This window comes from Thalassophryne amazonica, chromosome 8, assembly GCF_902500255.1.
Source record: "Thalassophryne amazonica chromosome 8, fThaAma1.1, whole genome shotgun sequence".
Classification (NCBI taxonomy): Eukaryota; Metazoa; Chordata; class Actinopteri; order Batrachoidiformes; family Batrachoididae; genus Thalassophryne; species Thalassophryne amazonica.
This window is the reverse complement of record NC_047110.1, coordinates 52859408-52881723: the sequence shown is the minus strand read 5'-3', so window position 1 is coordinate 52881723 and position 22316 is coordinate 52859408. Positions and strand designations below refer to the sequence as shown.

General features: G+C 42.5%; 1 protein-coding gene and 1 pseudogene across 1 annotated transcript in view; one reads left to right on the top strand and one right to left on the bottom strand.

The window, feature by feature from the left end:
• LOC117514903 overlaps positions 1 to 19535 on the bottom strand; it is a 59401-nt pseudogene extending 39866 nt beyond the window's left edge.
• The window catches only part of tspan18b (tetraspanin 18b), a 180567-nt gene that overhangs the window by 32066 nt on the left and 126185 nt on the right, over positions 1 to 22316 (top strand). Inside the window, exons 2-3 of the mRNA XM_034176263.1 lie at positions 13207 to 13252; positions 19401 to 19405. The gene's annotated coding sequence lies outside the window, so the exon portion shown is untranslated. The remainder of the gene's footprint in view (positions 1 to 13206; positions 13253 to 19400; positions 19406 to 22316) is intronic.

Sequence of the window (22316 nt, the reverse complement as noted above, 5' to 3'; positions counted from 1 at the left end):
TGTTGTGAAAGTGTCGTGACACGGACCCACAACAGGGGCGTTAATGAACGGACAATGGATAAGCCAAAAGTAACAATTTAATGTTGTGAATCGCACAACGACGTACAGACAATAACAATATGGTGACTGTCAATCATACACCAGGTGACGTGTGGGCAGGCTCGACGATAGAAGACGCCTGGCGAGAGAAGAGCCGGATCCCACACAGCTTCCACCACCAACGGAGCTGAAGAACACCGGAGCCGCCAAGCCCTGCGCCCCAGGTGGCCGCTGTCTTCAGCAGTCAGACCTGGTACTGCTGGCAGAGAACAGAGACAGTCCTGATGAGTGTGAGTTCGCACACTCAGTAATCCCACAGTCTGTATACAATTAGGAGGGAGAACCTCCACCTCCAGCAACAATTTCACCCGTGCAGCTCCTGTTGGTCTCTTTCCTGGATGGAGTGAGAGGCGAAGAACGTCGTCCTCTCACTGTCCGCCAATCCAGCCTCCGACAGAACCCGCAGGAGCACGGCTGCACACAGAACAATGTTTTGGACAACAATAATTACAGCAGAGAAGGTTACCTGAATGGTAGCTGATTTCTCGGCGGGGAGGTGGAGTTGCAGTCCGGCCTTTATGGTGGTGGTGATGAGTAGTGGATGAGTGACAGCTAGTACGGATGATGAGTGACAGCTGTCACTCCTGGTCGCTCCGACGCCCTCTCGTGCTTGAAGCCCGCACTTCAAGCAGGGCGCCATCTTGTGGTGGTGGGCCAGCAGTACCTCCTCTTCAGCGGCCCACACAACAGATTGACGAGTAAATCAAGTCCTTCACCTTTTGGCTCAGCTCCCTTTTCATTACAACAGTATGGTAGAGCGAACGTAATACCGCCCCTACTGCGCCAATTCTCCGGGCAATCTCACGCTCCATTGTCCTTTCACTCGTGAACAAGACTCCAAGGTACTTGAACTCTTTCACTTGGAGCAAGAGCACATTCTCTACCCAGAGTAGGCAATGCATCAGTTTCCTGCTGAGAACCATGGCCTCAGATTTAGAGGTGCTGTTCCTCATCCCAGCCGCTTCACACTTGGCTGCAAACCAATCCAGTGAGTGTTGGAGGTCACAGGCTGATGAAGCCAACAGGACCACATCATCTGCAAAAAGCAGTGGTGAGACCCACTAAACTGGAAACCCTGCTCCCCTGACTACGCCTTGATATCCTGTCCATGAATATCACAAACAGGATTGGTGACAAGACACAGCCCTGGCAGAGGCCAACCCCCACCACAAACGAGTCCGACTTACGGCCGAGCACCGAAACACAGCTCACGCTTTGAGTACAGAGATTGGATGGCCCTGAGAAGGGAGTCCATTCTCTCGCAGCACCTCCCACAGTATCTCCCAAGGTACCTGATCATAAGCCTTCTCCAAGTCCACAAAACATCTAGACTCGATGGCCATACTTCCAGGCACCCTTCAGGATCCTTATGAGAGTGAAGAGCTGGTTGGTTGTCCCATGTCCAGGTTGGAACCTGCATTGTTCCTATCAGAGGTTCGACTATCGGAGGAATCCTCCTTTCCATTGAACATTCTTCAAAAATTGTTGGCTGACTTTAAGTTATTGGTACAAAATTTTAGTGTAAGTGAATTGATCTGCTAATGGTTTTCAGAATTAGCTGAAGAGCTGACCCACTAATGAAAAAGTTAGCTGTGCTAATTAGCTGTTCGCTAAATGGTGCCCACCACTGGTACACACATGAGACAGAGAGCAGGCTTACATAGCCATAGCATTACTTTAGTTACACGTTGCGAGGTCACTGCCATTTCAGCACGTTATATGCTTCCACATCTCTCTGTCTAGTTTTGTACTTTGTCATACACATCCTTTGTCTCTCATTAAAAGATTCTCTTGAATCTGAAACATTATTTGGTGAAACGGTAAAATAACAGCTTCTCATAGAGGGCTCAGTTTTATAGCAGATTAAATTGTAAGAACAGCCTGTGCAATGTACAGGGAGAGAAGGAAAAAAAAAATCATCCTTTTATACTTCATTTGCATGCTTTCCTCATTTCTTTTCTGGGCCTTTTTTGTTAACGTGACCCACTGCCTGTGGATGCTTCACAGTCCCTGCTCTCCATAAGAACTAATTTAAATGGCTCTGATATTCTGTTCGGAGTATGAATTATACAACCATTACGACAGCTTCATGGGGAATGAGAAGAATGGAGGATGCGACCAGAGGCTCCTTCTCATCCCTGACCTATGACGTGCTTTTCAGTTTTAACACTTGTAAAACAAAAGGGCTGTTCAACATAGTTCGCATTTTACCCTGTAAACAAACCTAGATTCATGTTTCAGTTTTAAATTCTTTATCTTAATGATGCAAAACTGACGTGCTGAGGGTGCAAGTTCATTTGGGGTGCATCCCAGTGAACTTTGCAAGTTAAGTAGCCGGAAATACCAAATACAAAGCCAGGCTATGAGTGAGAAAGGGTTGGGTTTACCATCCTCATTATTGTTTTGTAGTCCAAACATGACATCAACCAATCACAGTGGCACCTGTCCATTCTGGTCGCTAGGCAGAAGGTGCTGTGGTATCAGGGAAATTGAGACGTGAAAGAATTAGTGGCTCATTAAAGGTTTAATTCCAGCCTGTCTGAGTGAAGCCTGCAAGCTAAGGGGTGTTTGGGGGGGGCTATGAGTAAATAACTGGTTTATCCACAAATTGTGAGTCATAGAAATTTATATTCTGATTATGTGCAGGTGGAGCACTTCCCCAAGGGAGCATATCTTTACTCACAATGCATGATAGCTTCATCAGTGATTTTTAAATCACTCAGACACCTGCTCAAGGAAAGTAGAACAATAACAGGTCAACATAAGACAACAGTGTGGGCATGGAAAATGTTTCCTGTTAATTTTGTGTTTGTGAAAGTTTGAGAATGAATTTGTATGTAAATATGGCGAGAAAAGCATCCGTAATGACCTACTGTGATTAGTTAGTAGTGGTGCAACAGATCACAAAACATGTGGTTCAGATTGAATCACAATGTTTAGTCAGAGATGTGATTATTTTTCAGGTCACTAAAAAAAAAGGGGGGGGGGGGTGACAAAATATATAACTTTTCTTTTCAAGTAGCACACTACTCTGCCCCCCCATAGCTCAGTGGACTCCCAGCCATGTCGGCTCCACTCACGCTTTGCTCAATCAGTTCAGGATGGCACAAGTAGACTCATCATAACACTCGCTCCTGAATTCCTGATATTTCACCAGGAATATTTCAGTGCTTGGATGCCAACTTTGTCAAGCCTGTACCAGGCTGCTGCCTAGAGCGGAGCGCAAGGCAGCAGAAACTGTCTGCTTTTATTATGCTCCATTCATTTGAACACACATCATCTGCTTTTGATTTTTCACTACATTTTTTTTTGCATCGAGATTGATGCAGTTATTACTTTAAACACTCAGTGACTGAATCTGTATTTCACACTGTTAATGTGAATTTTGCAATTTATCCGTATTCAATTTATTCAATTCAATTCAATTTTATTTATATAGCGCCAAATCACAACAAACAGTTGCCCCAAGGCGCTTTATATTGTAAGGCAAGGCCATACAATAATTACGGAAAAACCCCAAAGGTCAAAACGATCCCCTGTGAGCAAGCACTTGGCGACAGTGGGAAGGAAAAACTCCCTTTTAACAGGAAGAAACCTCCAGCAGAACCAGGCTCAGGGAGGGGCAGTCTTCTGCTGGGACTGGTTGGGGCTGAGGGAGAGAACCAGGAAAAAGACATGCTGTGGAGGGGAGCAGAGATCAATCACTAATGATTAAATGCAGAGTGGTGCATACAGAGCAAAAAGAGAAAGAAACACTCAGTGCATTATGGGAACCCCACAGCAGTCTAAGTCTATAGCAGCATAACTAAGGGATGGTTCAGGGTCACCTGATCCAGCCCTAACTATAAGCTTTAGCAAAAAGGAAAGTTTTAAGCCTAATCTTAAAAGTAGAGAGGGTGTCTGTCTCCCTGATCCGAATTGGGAGCTGGTTCCACGGGACAGGAGCCTGAAAGCTGAAGGCTCTGCCTCCCATTCTACTCTTACAAACCCTAGGAACTACAAGTAAGCCTGCAGTCTGAGAGCGAAGCGCTCTATTGGGGTGATATGGTACTATGAGGTCCCTAAGATAAGATGGGACCTGATTATTCAAAACCTTATAAGTAAGAAGAAGAATTTTAAATTCTATTCTAGAATTAACAGGAAGCCAATGAAGAGAGGCCAATATGGGTGAGATATGCTCTCTCCTTCTAGTCCCTGTCAGTACTCTAGCTGCAGCATTTTGAATTAACTGAAGGCTTTTCAGGGAGCTTTTAGGACAACCTGATAATAATGAATTACAATAGTCCAGCCTAGAGGAAATAAATGCATGAATTAGTTTTTCAGCATCACTCTGAGACAAGACCTTTCTAATTTTAGAGATATTGCGTAAATGCAAAAAAGCAGTCTTACATATTTGTTTAATATGTGCTTTGAATGACATATCCTGATCAAAAATGACTCCAAGATTTCTCACAGTATTACTAGAGGTCAGGGTAATGCCATCCAGAGTAAGGATCTGGTTAGACACCATGTTTCTAAGATTTGTGGGGCCAAGTACAATAACTTCAGTTTTATCTGAGTTTAAAAGCAGGAAATTAGAGGTCATCCATGTCCTTATGTCTGTAAGACAATCCTGTAGTTTAGCTAATTGGTGTGTGTCCTCTGGCTTCATGGATAGATAAAGCTGGGTATCATCTGCGTAACAATGAAAATTTAAGCAATGCCGTCTAATAATACTGCCTAAGGGAAGCATGTATAAAGTGAATAAAATTGGTCCTAGCACAGAACCTTGTGGAACTCCATAATTAACCTTAGTCTGTGAAGAAGATTCCCCATTTACATGAACAAATTGTAATCTATTAGATAAATATGATTCAAACCACCGCAGCGCAGTGCCTTTAATACCTATGGCATGCTCTAATCTCTGTAATAAAATTTTATGGTCAACAGTATCAAAAGCAGCACTGAGGTCTAACAGAACAAGCACAGAGATGAGTCCACTGTCTGAGGCCATAAGAAGATCATTTGTAACCTTCACTAATGCTGTTTCTGTACTATGATGAATTCTAAAACCTGACTGAAACTCTTCAAATAGACCATTCCTCTGCAGATGATCAGTTAGCTGTTTTACAACTAACCTTTCAAGAATTTTTGAGAGAAAAGGAAGGTTGGAGATTGGCCTATAATTAGCTAAGATAGCTGGGTCAAGTGATGGCTTTTTAAGTAATGGTTTAATTACTGCCACCTTAAAAGCCTGTGGTACATAGCCAACTAATAAAGATAGATTGATCATATTTAAGATCGAAGCATTAAATAATGGTAGGGCTTCCTTGAGCAGCCTGGTAGGAATGGGGTCCAATAGACATGTTGATGGTTTGGATGAAGTAACTAATGAAAATAACTCAGACAGAACAACCTGAGAGAAAGAGTCTAACCAAATACCGGCATCACTGAAAGCAGCCAAAGATAACGATACATCTTTGGGATGGTTATGAGTAATTTTTTCTCTAATAGTTAAAATTTTATTAGCAAAGAAAGTCATGAAGTCATTACTAGTTAAAGTTAAAGGAATACTCGGCTCAATAGAGCTCTGACTCTTTGTCAGCCTGGCTACAGTGCTGAAAAGAAACCTGGGGTTGTTCTTATTTTCTTCAATTAGTGATGAGTAGTAAGATGTCCTAGCTTTACGGAGGGCTTTTTTATAGAGCAACAGACTCTTTTTCCAGGCTAAGTGAAGATCTTCTAAATTAGTGAGACGCCATTTCCTCTCCAACTTACGGGTTATCTGCTTTAAGCTGCGAGTTTGTGAGTTACACCACGGAGTCAGGCACTTCTGATTTAAAGCTCTTTTTCAGAGGAGCTACAGCATCCAAAGTTGTCTTCAATGAGGATGTAAAACTATTGACGAAATACTCTATCTCACTTACAGAGTTTAGGTAGCTACTCTGCACTGTGTTGGTATATGGCATTAGGGAACATAAAGAAGGAAACATATCCTTAAACCTAGTTACAGCGCTTTCTGAAAGACTTCTAGTGTAATGAAACTTATTCCCCACTGCTGGGTAGTCCATCAGAGTAAATGTAAATGTTATTAAGAAATGATCAGACAGAAGGGAGTTTTCAGGGAATACTGTTAAGTCTTCAATTTCCATACCATAAGTCAGAACAAGATCTAAGATATGATTAAAGTGGTGGGTGGACTCATTTACATTTTGAGCAAAGCCAATTGAGTCTAATAATAGATTAAATGCAGTGTTGAGGCTGTCATTCTCAGCATCTGTGTGGATGTTAAAATTGCCCACTATAATTATCTTATCTGAGCTAAGCACTAAGTCAGACAAAAGTTCTGAAAATTCACAGAGAAACTCACAGTAACGACCAGGTGGACGATAGATAACAACAAATAAAACTGGTTTTTGGGACTTCCAATTTGGATGGACAAGACTAAGAGTCAAGCTTTCAAATGAATTAAAGCTCTGTCTGGGTTTTTGATTAATTAATAAGCTGGAATGGAAGATTGCTGCTAATCCTCCGCCTCGGCCCGTGCTACGAGCGTTCTGGCAGTTAGTGTGACTCGGGGGTGTTGACTCATTTAAACTAACATATTCATCCTGCTGTAACCAGGTTTCTGTAAGGCAGAATAAATCAATATGTTGATCAATTATTATATCATTTACTAACAGGGACTTAGAAGAGAGAGACCTAATGTTTAATAGACCACATTTAACTGTTTTAGTCTGTGGTGCAGTTGAAGGTGCTATATTATTTTTTCTTTTTGAACTTTTATGCTTAAATAGATTTTTGCTGGTTATTGGTGGTCTGGGAGCAGGCACCGTCTCTACGGGGATGGGGTAATGAGGGGATGGCAGGGGGAGAGAAGCTGCAGAGAGGTGTGTAAGACTACAACTCTGCTTCCTGGTCCCAACCCTGGATAGTCATGGTTTGGAGGATTTAAGAAAATTGGCCAGATTTCTAGAAATGAGAGCTGCTCCATCCAAAGTGGGATGGATGCCGTCTCTCCTAACAAGACCAGGTTTTCCCCAGAAGCTTTGCCAATTATCTATGAAGCCCACCTCATTTTTTGGACACCACTCAGACAGCCAGCAATTCAAGGAGAACATGCGGCTAAATATGTCACTCCCGGTCCGATTGGGGAGGGGCCCAGAGAAAACTACAGAGTCCGACATTGTTTTTGCAAAGTTACACACCGATTCAATGTTAATTTTAGTGACCTCCGATTGGCGTAACCAGGTGTCATTACTGCCGACGTGAATTACAATCTTACCAAATTTACGCTTAGCCTTAGCCAGCAGTTTCAAATTTCCTTCAATGTCGCCTGCTCTGGCCCCTGGAAGAAAATTGACTATGGTTGCAGGTGTCGCTAACTTCACATTTCTCAAAACAGAGTCGCCAATAACCAGAGTTTGATCCTCGGCGGGTGTGTCGCCGAGTGGGGAAAAACGGTTAGAAATGTGAACGGGTTGGTGGTGTACACGGGGCTTCTGTTTAGGGCTACGCTTCCTCCTCACAGTCACCCAGTCTGCCTGCTTTCCCGGCTGCTCGGGATCTGCCAGAGGGAAACTAACGGCGGCTAAGCTACCTTGGTCCGCACCAACTACAGGGGCCTGGCTAGCTGTAGAATTTTCCACGGTGCGGAGCCGAGTCTCCAATTCGCCCAGCCTGGCCTCCAAAGCTACGAATAAGCTACACTTATTACAAGTACCATTACTGCTAAAGGAGGCCGAGGAATAACTAAACATTTCACACTCAGAGCAGAAAAGTGCAGGAGAGACAGGAGAAGCCGCCATGCTAAACCGGCTAAGAGCTAGTAGCTGCGCTAAGCTAGCGGATTCCTAAAAACACGCAAAGTGAATAACGTGTAAATAATTTAGAGGTGATTCAGCAGAGGGAGTGCTTTAGTTAAAGCACGTGAAGATTACACTGTGAAACAAATCGTTATCTAGTTAACTAGATCAATCTAACTGTGCAGATTAAACAGCTAACAGATACAGCAAAACACCGCTGTGCTCCGGAACAGGAAGTTATACAATACCGCAGTGAGAGCCAACCACCAGTAGAGGCAAGCAAGTAGTTCATATTCTTCCTGTACCATGCGGGGGGAGCAGTCTATACGGATCATTGATTTAGCTGTGGTCTGTCACACCACCAGTAACCAGCACAAAAGCTGAAAATGTACCCTGGATTCTTGTGATTTTTGAATGGCTTTGTCCCACCAAGAGTTTTGGTGCTGAAGTGCAGTCTTTACAGAAGCCTGTCATGAAACAACATGATCTGTGGAATCCCAAACATGTTTATAGCCCATTTGGCATCAATTAAATGGATGCAATTTGAAATAAATACCAAGGTTGAGGGTCAGGGAGATGAGTTCTGACATGTAGGAGATCACTGTCTTGCATGGAAAGAATCCAGCTGAGGTGATATTGGCATGTGATTTGGATGCCTCCTGGTGTCCTCCCTCCTAGAGATTTTTTTAAGGCAAAATCCTGAGGGAGATACGAAAGTTTGGGGGGGATTTCCATCCCATCTGACCTGGGAACACTTTGGGATCAATCAGGAAAATGTGGGTGGTAGAAGTAGAAGGTTTGGGCTACTTTAACCTGCTGCCACTGTGACCTGTTCCTGGGTGGATTATCAGATGGAGCTTGTGATAACTGTTGAACCAAAACAAAAGTTGTCAACTGGTGCAATTTGTTCCATCCCCATCAAGAAAGAGGAAACTACTTTCATTATTAAACAAGTCGATCTGGCTCAGTCTGTGTTGTTAGGAGTGATTACCACAGCAGTTTTCTTCAAGAGGCATTTGTAAGACTAAGAAAAGGAAAGCAGTTGACTTGAATGTTCTTGACACACGGTGACTGTTTGGAACAGATCTTCAAACTTGTGCAAGAATACTGAATTTTTATGAGCAGTAGTCTCTCAGTCCACATGTCAAGTTAAAGTTTCATGTATCCATCAGTATTTGATGTCATGTCATTAAAGCAAATGGGGTCACTCATCCCAAGAGAGCTTAAAATCACATCAAAGAACTGGATCCTTTTTATTAAGAATACTGAATGTACACAGCCAACTGACAAATACATCACTTCTCCTTTTGATGGATGTGGGCTCAGTTTTTATGATTTTAAAAATGAGTTTTTCTATGAAACTCGTTACTCACCAGTCTGAAATCTCCTGCTGTGTTTTGACATGAACGAGGGAAATAAAAGCTGACCAGTGCTGCTTTTTCCACTTTTGCTTCCCTGTTTCATTAAATCTGCCCTCATATGCTGTGTGCTATGTTTGACATTTTATTCTTTGATGGTATAACACATGGATCTTGACGTTAGACTTTCAGTTTTTCAAAGTGATTTACTTAAAGCTCACTGACTGGGCCAAATTGTCAGTGTTGGTGGTAAAAGGTTAAATATTGATTTCAGTCTCTGGCCTCTTTGTCTAAGAACAATTATACTGTCAAGCGTCATCTTTTCCTCAGCGGCCATTTTCCCACCAATATCATTGATCAACATATTTCTGTGAAGCGTTTATTATAATCCTGCGATTTTCCATGGGCATTGCTTGTAGGTTTTCAAAACCTGACAGACCACACACATGATTTATATATATATATATATATATATATATATATATATATATATACAAGGTTGGGTAGGATTACTTTGAAACGTAATCCAAAAGTAATCAGATTACAAGTAATCCAAATGTATGTACATACATACATACATGTAATCCACATGTATTCTTTCAAAGTAATCCTACCCAACCGTGTGTGTGTGTGTGATTATCTGAGAAATTTCTCGGATAGTCACACGACTGAAAAGCCACCGAAAGCCGTCTGAATTTTCCGAATGGTGGACAAGCTGGACATGTCAGGGCATGTCACAACATGTCCTGTAAGGCTTCATCACGGAGGAGCTGTTGCTGTGCCATCAGCTTCGTGCCGATGAATTTCACCGCCACTCTTTTCATGGCAAAATCTTCTTTCACAGTGGAATGTGCCGAAAAAGTGCTGATGTCCACCTCTTCCGCCATTTCTCGGATAATCACACGACGGTCCCACATCACCACAGCGTTCACTTTGGAAATGATCCGGTCATTTCAGCGTGTTGATGCTGACCGGAGCGCGGCGCGCTCTCCACTGTTGTGCGGCCGTCTTTAAACTGGTTGTACCGCTCCTTAATTGGTGTGATGCCCAGAGGATCGTCACCGAAAGCCGTCTGAATAATCCGAATGGTTTCCACCTGGCTGTCGCCCAGTTTGTGGCAAAATTTGATGCAGTCGCGCTGCTCCAGTCGTTCCGCCATTTCCTTGCAAAGAAAAAACGATGAGAGACTCCACCCATCCTCACACAAAGGCTGTTTACAAGCAAATGACACAATCAACAGGCATGAAAAAACTCATGCATGCGCACGAAGGTTCAAGGTTGGCTCATGCAAGCACATGTGATTCAAATCCATCAGGCTTTTGAAAAAAATAAAAAGGTCAGATACTTTTCTAACAGACCTCGTGAATATATATATATATATAAAACAAAGAAAAGTAACAGTTTTGGTCATACTGTGGTGTGCAGACACATGGTAGGGACAACACAGCACACATAAACAGATTTCTCACACCAACATTCCCCAGGTCAGCCAGGAAATCTCACAAAACCTCGAGATCAAACGTGACTTCACAGTAAACAAACATGGTGGATGAGGAAGAAGCAAAGGCGATGGTTTGTAGACTATTTCTAACTGAGGAAAAAATGATGCATGAAGAAAAAGAAAAGGCGATGGTTAAAGGAGTGGAGACAGTGTGAGCATTGGATTTTCTGGTAAGCCATAACAGCTGTTTTGATTTTGGATTCCCCACCATGCATCATCTTCTCGCATTCTGATTGGCAGTACATCACACTCAACAGGCTGCATGCTTGGGGGACACGACACATGCTGGAATATTGGGTCAAGACAATCCAACATGTTGAATAGCCACGATTTGAGGTCTGTGTGGTCCCAACGTCCTTGCAAGCAGACTAGCGCACTCTTAACCCTCTGGGGCCGACACCGTCGTATACAACGGTTAAGACCAAGCTTTACTAAATTATAAATAACTTTTGAATGATATGAGATAGAAACTTACTTTTTTTTTTTTTGCTGAAAAGTTAACTTTTGAGCCAGCCATCAGCCATCTTTGTACTCCTCATAGAAGTTGTGTCATGACGTGCGCAATGTGAGTGTCCAATCGGAATTGGTACACCGTCACATGGTTTTCCAAAATCCAATCGTAGGGCAGACTTACCTCACATGAAAAGCCAAAGATCGTTTTCAGGAGTGATATGTTACTAGTTGGCCCGTTTGAATAGCCCTCTGGGTGCTCCAATGAGTACATACTATTAGTACATACTCAGTGCGCCCTGCACCATTACGCACAGTGATCAGTGAAAGCAGGAGCAGATGGAGAGCCTCTGATGACAATCTCACGTGCTCAAACAAAGAGGGTGTAACTATCAGGATTGCTCCACTAGTTTACATGTGAATGTTTGTGGATAACTCTGTTGCTTTCTCTGTGTAAAGCACTGTTTACCATATCAATGGACAACAAAACGCATAGACCATTTTGTATATATTGTTCAAAATGTGCATTTTGGTTTATTGCTTGAACCTTTTCGTTCTACAGCCTTTCACACAAGACCTCAAATTACCTTACCTCAAAACAGTTATTATAGTTTGCTGTGTGTTTTGAATAAATGTGTGAGTGGAAAACTATTTTTCGCTTTATTTTTTCCTTGCCTATTTTTGATTGTAAACCTTCATTACACTTATAAAACACAACAAAACATATATATTCTGAAAACACAGGTTGTCCTGAAAAAAGAGACATAAAACGTGATTGTGGGATGCAGGGAGAGTTGTTAACAGCAATAATAAAACATTTATGCCAGGCGAGTGAACTGTCCAAAAAATGTCCTCGGACCCCAGAGGGTTAACACACCACGCACAGCAGGAATATCTGATAAGATTATATTGTTACTACTATTAATGTGAACGTTGGACAGTGGTGGGCACAGCTAATCAAAAAGCTAGCTTCGATTACCATTAATCCAGCTAACTGAAAAGTTAACATTTATAAAGCTAAACCGATAAACCCTTAAAAAAATAGTGGAAGTTACAGCTAAAAGCTAAACCGATAACTTTTAGTATTGACTCCAGTACACTGGCAGATATTGATATTCTGAGTAAATTCAATGGCAATCACAAACAACAACGGGCCAGCGCTTCTGTCTAAGATCAGCCTTCCCTCAGCTCCCTCAGACCTGGTGACCAGAGAGAAAGGAAGGGGAAAGGGGAAAAAGAACATTTATTTTCATAGCCATACAGTCTTGCAGATGTTGTAGGAGAGATGCACAGCAAGGCAGTTTTGACTTACAGTTTAAATTTTAAACAACCTAATTCCGGACAAGTTATCGAAATTAATGTCACTGCTGTCATTTTTACAAAGTGACAGCATTTTAGTTTTAAAGTAATGCACTAATTTTGAAGGTTTTAGCATTTACAGACACATGTCAAAAGACATCATGGGAAAATGAGTTTCCTGACATCAGTGGCTGGTCTGTTTTTTTCATATATATGTATGTATATTACAAATAAATCTGTATTTGTGAATATGTCACTTTTTTGTTCATTTGTAAAAACTGAAAATTCTATTAAGTGATTCAGCACTTAGCGAATGTGTGGCAATTGGTCATCACACTCCCATCCAGTAGATGACAATGTTCATGGCAGCTTGTCATATGCATAGCAGGAATAAACACTGCCCACACAGGAGCCAAAACCAGAAACATCAATATGCAGAACAGAGGACACACTTTAACCATAAGTGGCAACACTTTGGTATGCTTCATGCATCTGGGCATATTACTACATCTCAAACAGGGAAAACACTCAGTATGGTGAATTATGTCCATTACGTGTTAAATGTCTGCCATAATATGCAGTTGAATGATTTAAAAACCTTTTAAGAGTTATACTTCAAAACTATTCTTTTATTCATATAAAGTAAACCATAACAATCATCCAGTGTTACACATTTTGTTTTTATGCTGATTTCTCCTCCCCCCCACCCCCCAAGGTATTCCTGCTCTTGTCATTCCTGCAGCTGAATGAATCCAGAAAGAGTATTGCTGTTCGGGGAACGGTGCCTGTTTCATCATCACAAATATTTTATGCATGCAAATAAAGTTATGACATAGTTTGAGCAATTTTTTTTCTCCTCTGGACTTGTTTGCATCTATATCAGTTGAAACTTAGTATGATGTGTGCGTGTGTGCACAGATCTTGGTTTGGATATTGGACAGGTGTTGTCAGAATTGATCTCCTTATTGGCCACACTGTGCACACACGCTAGTCCCTGATGGTGTTGCTGAAGCCTGGTGAATCTCTCATATACAGCAGACAGTAATGAGAAAAAAATAACTGTGCTCCATCAACAGCTGAGCCCTGCAGCTCTTGTCAGCACTAAATGCACATATGTAGCTGTTGGCCATGCAGTTGCTAAGGAAATGTTGGTATCCAAGCAGGAGTTGGCAAGGAAACATCCCTAAAGTTGATTCAAGAGATTGAATGGTGGTGGAGTTTATTTTCAAGCTGCATCCAGATTGCTTTTATGTACATTAGTCCTCTGAAGGGAAGGTGAACACAAAAGAAATCACTTGGACATCTGTGAAAAAGATGCAGCCAAGAATGTAGTGGATCCAAAATTAAACTCTGGGATCATCATTACAGGATCAAGAATATTAAAACCGAGTGTTGTCTTGGGATATAGCAACAGTAAGTCTGTGATCCCCAGCTGAGATTTCTGCATTAAAGCCATTATTATAATGCAAGGGAAGCCAAGCTTTCATTTCCAGAAGACTTTGTTCACAGTATCAGCTGCAGTTATTCATGTTCTGTCTTCCTTTTTTGAAGGGCACTGTCACTGCTTGTCACTCTTTAAATAAATAAATAAATTATATATATATATTATATATATATATATATATATATATATATATATATATATATATATATATATATATATATACGAGGTCTATTAGAAAAGTATCCGACCTTATTGTTTTTTCAAAAACCATATGGATTTGAATCACGTGTGATTACATCAGACATGCTTGAACCCTCGTGGGTATGCAAGAGTTTTTTCATGCCTGTCGGTTACGTCATTCGCCTGTGGGCAGTCTTTGAGTGGAGTCGTCCACCCGCTCGTCGATTTTTTTCACTGTTTATGAATGGCTCAGAGACTGTTGCTTTGTTTGATAAAAATTTTTTCAAAACTGTAAGGCACAACTGAGTGGACACCATTCAATAAATTCAGCTGGTTTTCGGTAAAAATTTTAACGGCTGATGAGAGATTTTGGTCTGGTAGTGTCGCTTTAAGGACGGTCCACGGCGCCTGACGGCGATCTGCGCTTCGAGGCGGCAGCGTCTCACCGTTTCAAGTTGAAAACTTCCACATTTCAGGCTCTGTTGACGCAGTAAGTCGTCAGAGAACAGAGAACTTTCAGAAGAAGTCGGCATGAGGAGTTTATTCGGACATTCCATTGTTAACGGTCATTTTGTAATGAAAGAACGTGCGGGCAGAGTCGCATGTCGGGCTGGACCCGACCGCGGGGGGTCGCGGCAGGAAAAACACCTCCGTTGGAAATCTTAACGGGCAAGTTGGAACATGCCCAAGCTGTTAAACAATTTCTCAGTTACTCACTTGTTGAAAGCCATTAAAAGCCGCCTGAATTCTACAAATGGTTTTCAACACGGAGGTGTTTTTCCTGTCGCGGCGCACACAGATTTGCCGAGTCGTCACGGAAACGACTCGGCGAATTTGCGCATACGTCTTTCATTAAAAAAATGTCCTTAAACAGTGGAATGTCCGCATAAATTCCTCATGCCGGCCTCTTCTGAATCTTCTCTGTTCTCTCACGATGTCCTGGGTGAATTAAGCCTTAAATTAGGATGTTTTAAGCTCGAAACAGGCCGACGACAGCGCCTGGAAGCGCTGCAGGACGTCCCGCTCCGTGGGAAGTCCTTACACCGACAGAAACACCCCATAATCTCTCATCAGCCGTTAAACTTTTCACAGAAAACCATCTTAATTTCTCGAATAGTGTCCACTCGGATATTCCTCACAGGTCCAGAAAAAATTTTGATAAAGCAACGCGCGCCGTCTCGAGCAGCGTGTGAAACAAAGGAATTCAGCCGAGAGGGTGGGACCACATCTCACTCAAGGCCTGCCCACAGGGAAATGACGTCACCGACAAGCGTGAAAAAACTCACGCATGCGCACGAGGGTTCAAGCATGATTGGTGTAATCGCATGTCATTCAAATCCATATAGTTAAAAAAAAAAATAAAAGGGTCGGTTTATTATCTAAGAGACCTCGTATATATATATAATTTGCAAATCATGCAGTGCTGCAGATCTGGTAGTGACAAGAACCCAAACATAGTTTTGTCTTCTGAACTTTTGAGTCCTATGCATTATAATACGAGAACCTGATGAAAATTACAAGAATGACCACTCAAACATATCTGACACAGGGTCAGGTCAGTTCTGTGAACATGTGCTGGTGTCGCGCATCACAAGCGTGCACGAAACCATCACCACAGTATCGTGCACGCCTGTCTGACTGTGCGTCCCTCCCGACAGCAGGTGGAATGTTTCGCGGGTCCTCATTTCGTTTTTGGTTCATGGATTTTCTTCCAGTTTCTGCATCTTTTGTGTTGTGTGAAGGGGCCCTAATTCATTTGACACATCCAGTGGTACCCAAGGATCTTCTGAAGAGATGTAGCACCAGAAACATCCAGTTGTTACCTTGGCTCAACATTACATTAAAGCAGGGAACACCCTAAAGACTTGAGCCTTCATTCTACTGCAAACATATGGCCATTGCTAAGTACCTCTCAAGCCCTTCCTATGTGCCTCGATCTTTAATGTTGAGGACCTAGAGACATGAATGTCTCTGACAAGATAAGTGAATCTCTTGACAACTGGACATTTTCAGTAGATGAAGATACACTTCCAATGGCTGGTTCTATTAAGTCACTAAGAATCAGAGTGCCTCCACTCTTATTTGCCAATCAGCTTCTCAAATACTGCAATCAGGGAATCAATTGAATTCATGAATGTCACAGTCTGTGAAGTCAAAGTCAGTAAACCTTTCCTTGCTTACAGAGACACTTAGAGTTGTATGCAAAAGTTTGGGCACCCCTGATAATTTTCATGATTTTCCTTTATAAATCATTGGTTGTCTGGATCAGAAATTTCAGTTAAATATATCTAGCAGATGAACACACTGATATTTGAGAAGTGAAATGAAGTTTATAGTATTTACAGAAAGTGTGCAATAATTATTTAAACAAAATTGGGCAGGTGCATAATTTTGGGCACCCTTGTCATTTTATTGATTTGAATATAGTTAGCACTGATTATTGGAACACAAAATTGGTTTGGTAAGCTCATTGACCCTTGACCTCCTTACACAGGTGAATCCAATCATGAGAAAGGATATTTAACGTGGCCATTTGCAAATGTTTCCTCTCGTTGCATCTCTTCTAATGAGTGGCAACCTGGGAGCCTCTAAACAACTCTCAAATGACCTGAAAACAAAGATTGTTCAACATCATGGTTTAGGGGAAGGATACAAAAAGCTATCTCAGAGATTTCAGCTGTCAGTTTCCACTGTGAGGAAATGGAAGACTGCAGGCACAGTATTAGTTAAAGCCTGAAGTGGCAGGCCCTTTGTGTGTCCAGGGTATAGAATCTGCGATAAACACCAGCATCAGTGTACCTTAGGGCCTATATAGGTCCTACACTCTACATGTAGTGACAGAAAAAGTAGTTCATTCTTTCAGGACTGTGCTGCATGTAATGTTTAAAAATGTGTTCATGTCTTCTGAAGTAACAGGCACTTGATTATTGAGCAATAAAATGTCCAGAAAGACTGGGAGGAGACAAAAGTGGTGTTTTTCACCAGACAACCAGGCCTCAGCAGTCCTGACCCTGAAGAACACCGCAGTATCTCTGAGCACAAATAATAATTCATTCTCAAAATTCCCTAATGTCCCACCTTCCCAGGGCCCCACAGCAGAAACTATGCCTGGGGTGGACCAGAAACCACAGAGCGTCATGCTTCTGCCATAAACACAACCGCAAGCCTTTGACAGAAGACCCGGCTCAGTTTTTTGACTCGTCTGAATTAAACTAGCGATAAATGTGTTGTCAGGAGACACCTTTGACATTGCATACAAACAGTAACTGGTCTCACACCTACAGAGTTAAAAATTCCATCTTCTGACTGAGTTAAATAAAATCCCATCATGAAATGGAAGAGGAGACAAATTCTGTCTGACAGACAAATGGATCATTCCTTCTCAGTCTGGAGGAGAAGGTGGTGAAGGGGATGGCTCTCCTGGCCTACTTTCCTCTGTTAACCAGCCTATTCATTCTCCAGGGAACACTGGTGGTTCAATGTGTGCAGGGAGTTCAGCCACGCTTGGCATGTCACCGCAACGCACCAAAAAATAGCTGCACTTTGGGGGGAGGGTTACTGTACATCAGGCGGGAGCCTTAGTCAAAATGCTCCAGTTATTCTACATTTTTCTTTTTTACACCCTCAATTTACAATCTCTCTGCTTTCTGTGTGTCACAGGCTGATCAAAGGGGCCATGGTAGATCACTTTGAAATATACCAATGTGGGTCACCATGTGCCTTAAATCCAAAATTTAATGGTTTTTTTTTAGATGACGGATCCTTAAATTAAAAATAAAAGGAAAAAAAAAACAGCTTGGTTTCTTCGAGACCCAATTTTTTATTTTGTTTGTTTTTGTACCTGTTGCTTTCAATGATAAGGAGCTGCTGCTTGCCACGCCCCCTCCCAGTGGAGATGGAACATCCCTGTTTAAAACAGACATGGTGGGGGGGGATGAATGTGCTGCACAGAATGCAATCAAACTCAGTGGGTGTGTCTCATAGATGAGACTCCAGGGGCCTCATGTATAAAGGTCGCGCATACACAAAAATGTGGTGTACATCCTTCTCCATTCTAACGTTCAGATGTATCAAAAGTGAAATGATCGCGGAAATGTGCAGTGTGCCACAGCAAGTTCATGGCTGGCGTACGCACATTTCTACAGCTATTGTTCTTCTGGTGGCACTTTGAGGTGATGCTGGGAAACTGTTAATGGTGTGAAAACAAGAAGTCATCAGAGTGAACACACCCACGTGTTTGCAATTATATGGGTGGATATAAAAGCATGCACAAAGTAATGGAAAAAAAAATGATATTAGCAATGGCTGTGTTAGAATTATTAGAAGACCTTGCAAATGGTGCAATCCAACATGAGCAAGTGTTCAGGGAACACAAGGATTTACTTGCAAATGACGATAACTGGTGCATAAGCCAATTTCGTTTACCAGGATCAGTGTTACTGGAGTTGTGCGCAGAACTGCAGCCAGCTCAGAGCGCAAAATGGTGAGGAGCCAGGGGTTGTCTGTGTCCACACAGGTGCTGACCATGCTGGGGTTCCTGGCACCAGCAGGAGCTGGTCGATCAGTCAGATGTGTGCCAGTCAACCTTGAGCCGAGCCATATCATTTACGTGGGACGCAATCATCTGAATGTCATCCAGGTACATCACATTCCCATACAGTGCTGTTGAACAGGCCAACATTAAAGCAGAATTTGCAGCTAGAGCCAGTTTCTCTAATCAGAGTTATTGACTGCACACACATTGCTATAAAGGCACCATTACATGATGAATTTGTTTTTGTTAATAGGAAACATTTTCTTTCCATCAATGTTCAAATCATATGTGATGTGCAAATGCATCTAACTAACATCGTGGCTGGGTGGGCTGGTTCAACGCATGACTCATTCATCCTGACTAACAGCACGGTTGGGAACAGGCTAGAGGCTGGCATGGTGCATTATGGATGGATGTTTGGTGAGGAAAATAATTTATTTGTTTAATTGTTTTGAATTAAAATCAGAACAGAAACTAGAGCTGCAGAGCTTCTTAATGAGCCCACAATTGTCTCCATGTGTTCAGTATTTTGAATAAAAGCGTGTGTAAAGTTGTAAATGTTGCACACTATCAGCCGCAGTGCACTTCTGCTTTCATTAATAGTGCGATTCATTTAAGTGGTGTATTGTATTCTGCCTTCATCTGACCTCAGGGGCCCGTGGCTACCCTCTAAGAACGTGGCTGATGACCCCGCTGATGAACCCTAATACGGACCAAGAGGCGTTAATAAAACTCCATTGGCCTGCTGAAGGGATGGTGGCAATGCCTGGACAGGTCTGGGGGTGCTGCTGCTGTACTGGCCTGAGAAGCTGTGCCGCATTCGGATGGCCTGTGGCGTCCTCCACAACGTGGCACACCATGGCATACCACTGTCAGAGGAGTACATCCTCCCACCAGAGAAACTGAATGCCAGACCTGTTGATTTCAACCCACCCCTGGAAGCCATATGGGCCCGGCAGCATGTGATTTCAATCATGTAAAGAGGCAAGGACAGTGTTCACTTATTCACAAGTTCATTTATTGCTTTACCAAGGATGTGGATCACTTGATCCAGATGACCTTTGATGCCACTGATTGCTCTCAGAATTTCCTCTTGTGATTCCAACATAGCTCGGGTGAGGACACAGCGGACATCAGCAGCTGCTGGTGAGACTCCGGGGCCAGTGGAGCTGGTGGAGGAGTCTATGTGCTATCCTGGCTCATTGTCTATTCTGAAATAAAAAGTAATTAAACAACACTCAAACTGTTTAATATCTTGGCATCTTTACGCATGAGCTATGTGTATTGTGAGCAGCCTATTTGTCAACATTTATGAGTTCAGCATATTTACCTTGGCTATGATCTGTCACCTTCATGGGCTCCCACCACTCTGGTCACCCACCACATAGCCACTCTTTTGTTGCAGGGGGTGAGTTTCCGTTAACAATGGAATGTCCGAATAAACTCCTCATGCCGACTTCTTCTGAAAGTTCTCTGTTCTCTGACGACTTACTGGGTCAACAGAGCCTGAAATGTGGAAGTTTTCAACTTGAAACAGCGAGACGCTGCCGCCTCGAAGCGCAGATCGCCGTCAGCGACACTACCAGACCAAAATCTCTCATCAGCCGTTAAAAGTTTTAACGAAAACCAGCTGAATTTATCGAATGGTGTCCACTCAGTTGTGCCTTACAGTTTTGAAAAAATTTTGATCAAACAAAGCAGCAGTCTCTGAGCCATTCCTAAACAATGAAAAAAAAAGACGAGAGGGTGGGCCACTCCTCACTCAAAGACTGCCCACAGGCGAATGACGAAACCGACAGGCGTGAAAAAACTCTCGCATGCCCACGAGGGTTCAAGCATGTCTGATGTAATCACACGTGATTCAAATCCATATGGTTTTTGTAAAAAATAAGGTCGGATACTTTTCTAAAAGACCTCGTAAACCTCTGACCACAGCTGTATAGACCTGAGTGTATATGTGCAGATTCATCACACTTTATCTCAGTGCTCTTCTCTCCCTCTTACATTCTCAGGCTGCAGCAGATGAACATGTGATCATTCAGCTGGAGGAAGGCTTCCCATTCGATTGATTACAGGTGTTTTGAATGCACACAGGGATGGTCAAATTTAAAAAGATATCAGATGATGCAGGAAGTGTTAAAGATTTTACTGCATAGCTTTTGTAGTTCACATAGCTTCCTAATGTGTGTGTGTGTGTGTGTGTGTGTGTGTGTGTGTGTGTGTGTGTGTGTGTGTGTGTGTGTGTGTGTGTGTGTGTGTGTGTGTGTGTGTGTGTGTGTGTGTGGTCTTCCTGCAAGACAATCAGGGGATGAGTCAGCCATTTGTCCTTCAAACCCCGTCTTTCAGTCCAAATCCTGTAGGTACCAGGAACCAACCGTATGTGAGACTTTCCCCAGAGGTCACCTGACAACCTGGAGTTTAAATGGTGGGTTCCGTGTATGTGTGTTTTCTGAGTCTGTGTGTGTGTGCTAAGTATTTCTTGGCTTTGGAACAGCATGTAACCTATAAAATGCAGTGAGTAAAGAATGTAAAAAGTAATGTAAATGTAAAAGCATTCACTATTTGTTTTATATAACGGCTAAAATAGAGGCTTGTCATTTGATATTATAGTAATTCATAAACAACAGAACATTTTGGTGTGGTGCTTTGACTTCAACAGTCCAACACAAACTTTAAATAGGAGTCCAAAATTGTTCTCGGTCAACTTGGAAAAACAGTCTGATAGTCCGTGATACTTCCACAAAAAAAAAAAAAAAAGACTTTGTAGTTCCCTCAGTACAGTGAAAAATTGCGTCAGAAATTTGTCCAGCTTTTCATCCTAACGGTTCTTCATGCCTCCAGAAGGCTTGTGGTGTAGTGGATTTGTTTTGTGTGTGTGTTAGAAGAATTTGCTCCGTCAATTAGCTCGTTCAAAACGTCCTCCGTCAGCAAAACAAACTGCCATGTTTAGCTAAACACCACACCCGCTACCGTGTGCGTGGGCAGGGTTCACAGCGTGCAGTGGTACAAAATGTATGGATCCAAATTTGCATGCTAAATGGAACTAATAATCCATGTCACATCATGACATACACAGCACCAGTCAAATGACAAGGATCCACTCAGCCATTAAATAAGGGTAAATGAACTCTACTTTGTAAACATGATAGCTTAAAACAAATAAATACTATCATCTTGTCCATCTCCAAATTACTAGGTCCCATTTCACAGGTTTGCTTTCCAACCTGGGGCCTGTACTACGAAGCGGGGTTACTGGCTTATCAGGGTAACTTCGGGAGTAAGTTGATGACATGTGGAGTAACTTCCCGGTTAACCTGTACTACAAAAGGTGGATAGGTTTTGATCGAGGTATGCTGCCATGGCAATTTACGCTGCGTGCCAAACCTGCTCCGAGCAGGTTATGTTCTCGGTTAGCTTGAGGTTTTCGCTTAACCACTCCCTTTATAAGTACCGTCCATCCACCTTCAATCACTCCGAAGACAATGCCGGCCTACCTGGATGATCCGTTTGATATTGGGGCACAAATTGTAAGGGGCTCTCTTCGCAGGTTTTTAAAGACCGCCAGAATCCGCTGACATACCCGGATGATATTCTCTATGAAAGATATAGATTCTCAGCCGAGGGAATTCGGCATTTTTGTCAGCTGATCGGGCCAGAAGTCTGTAAC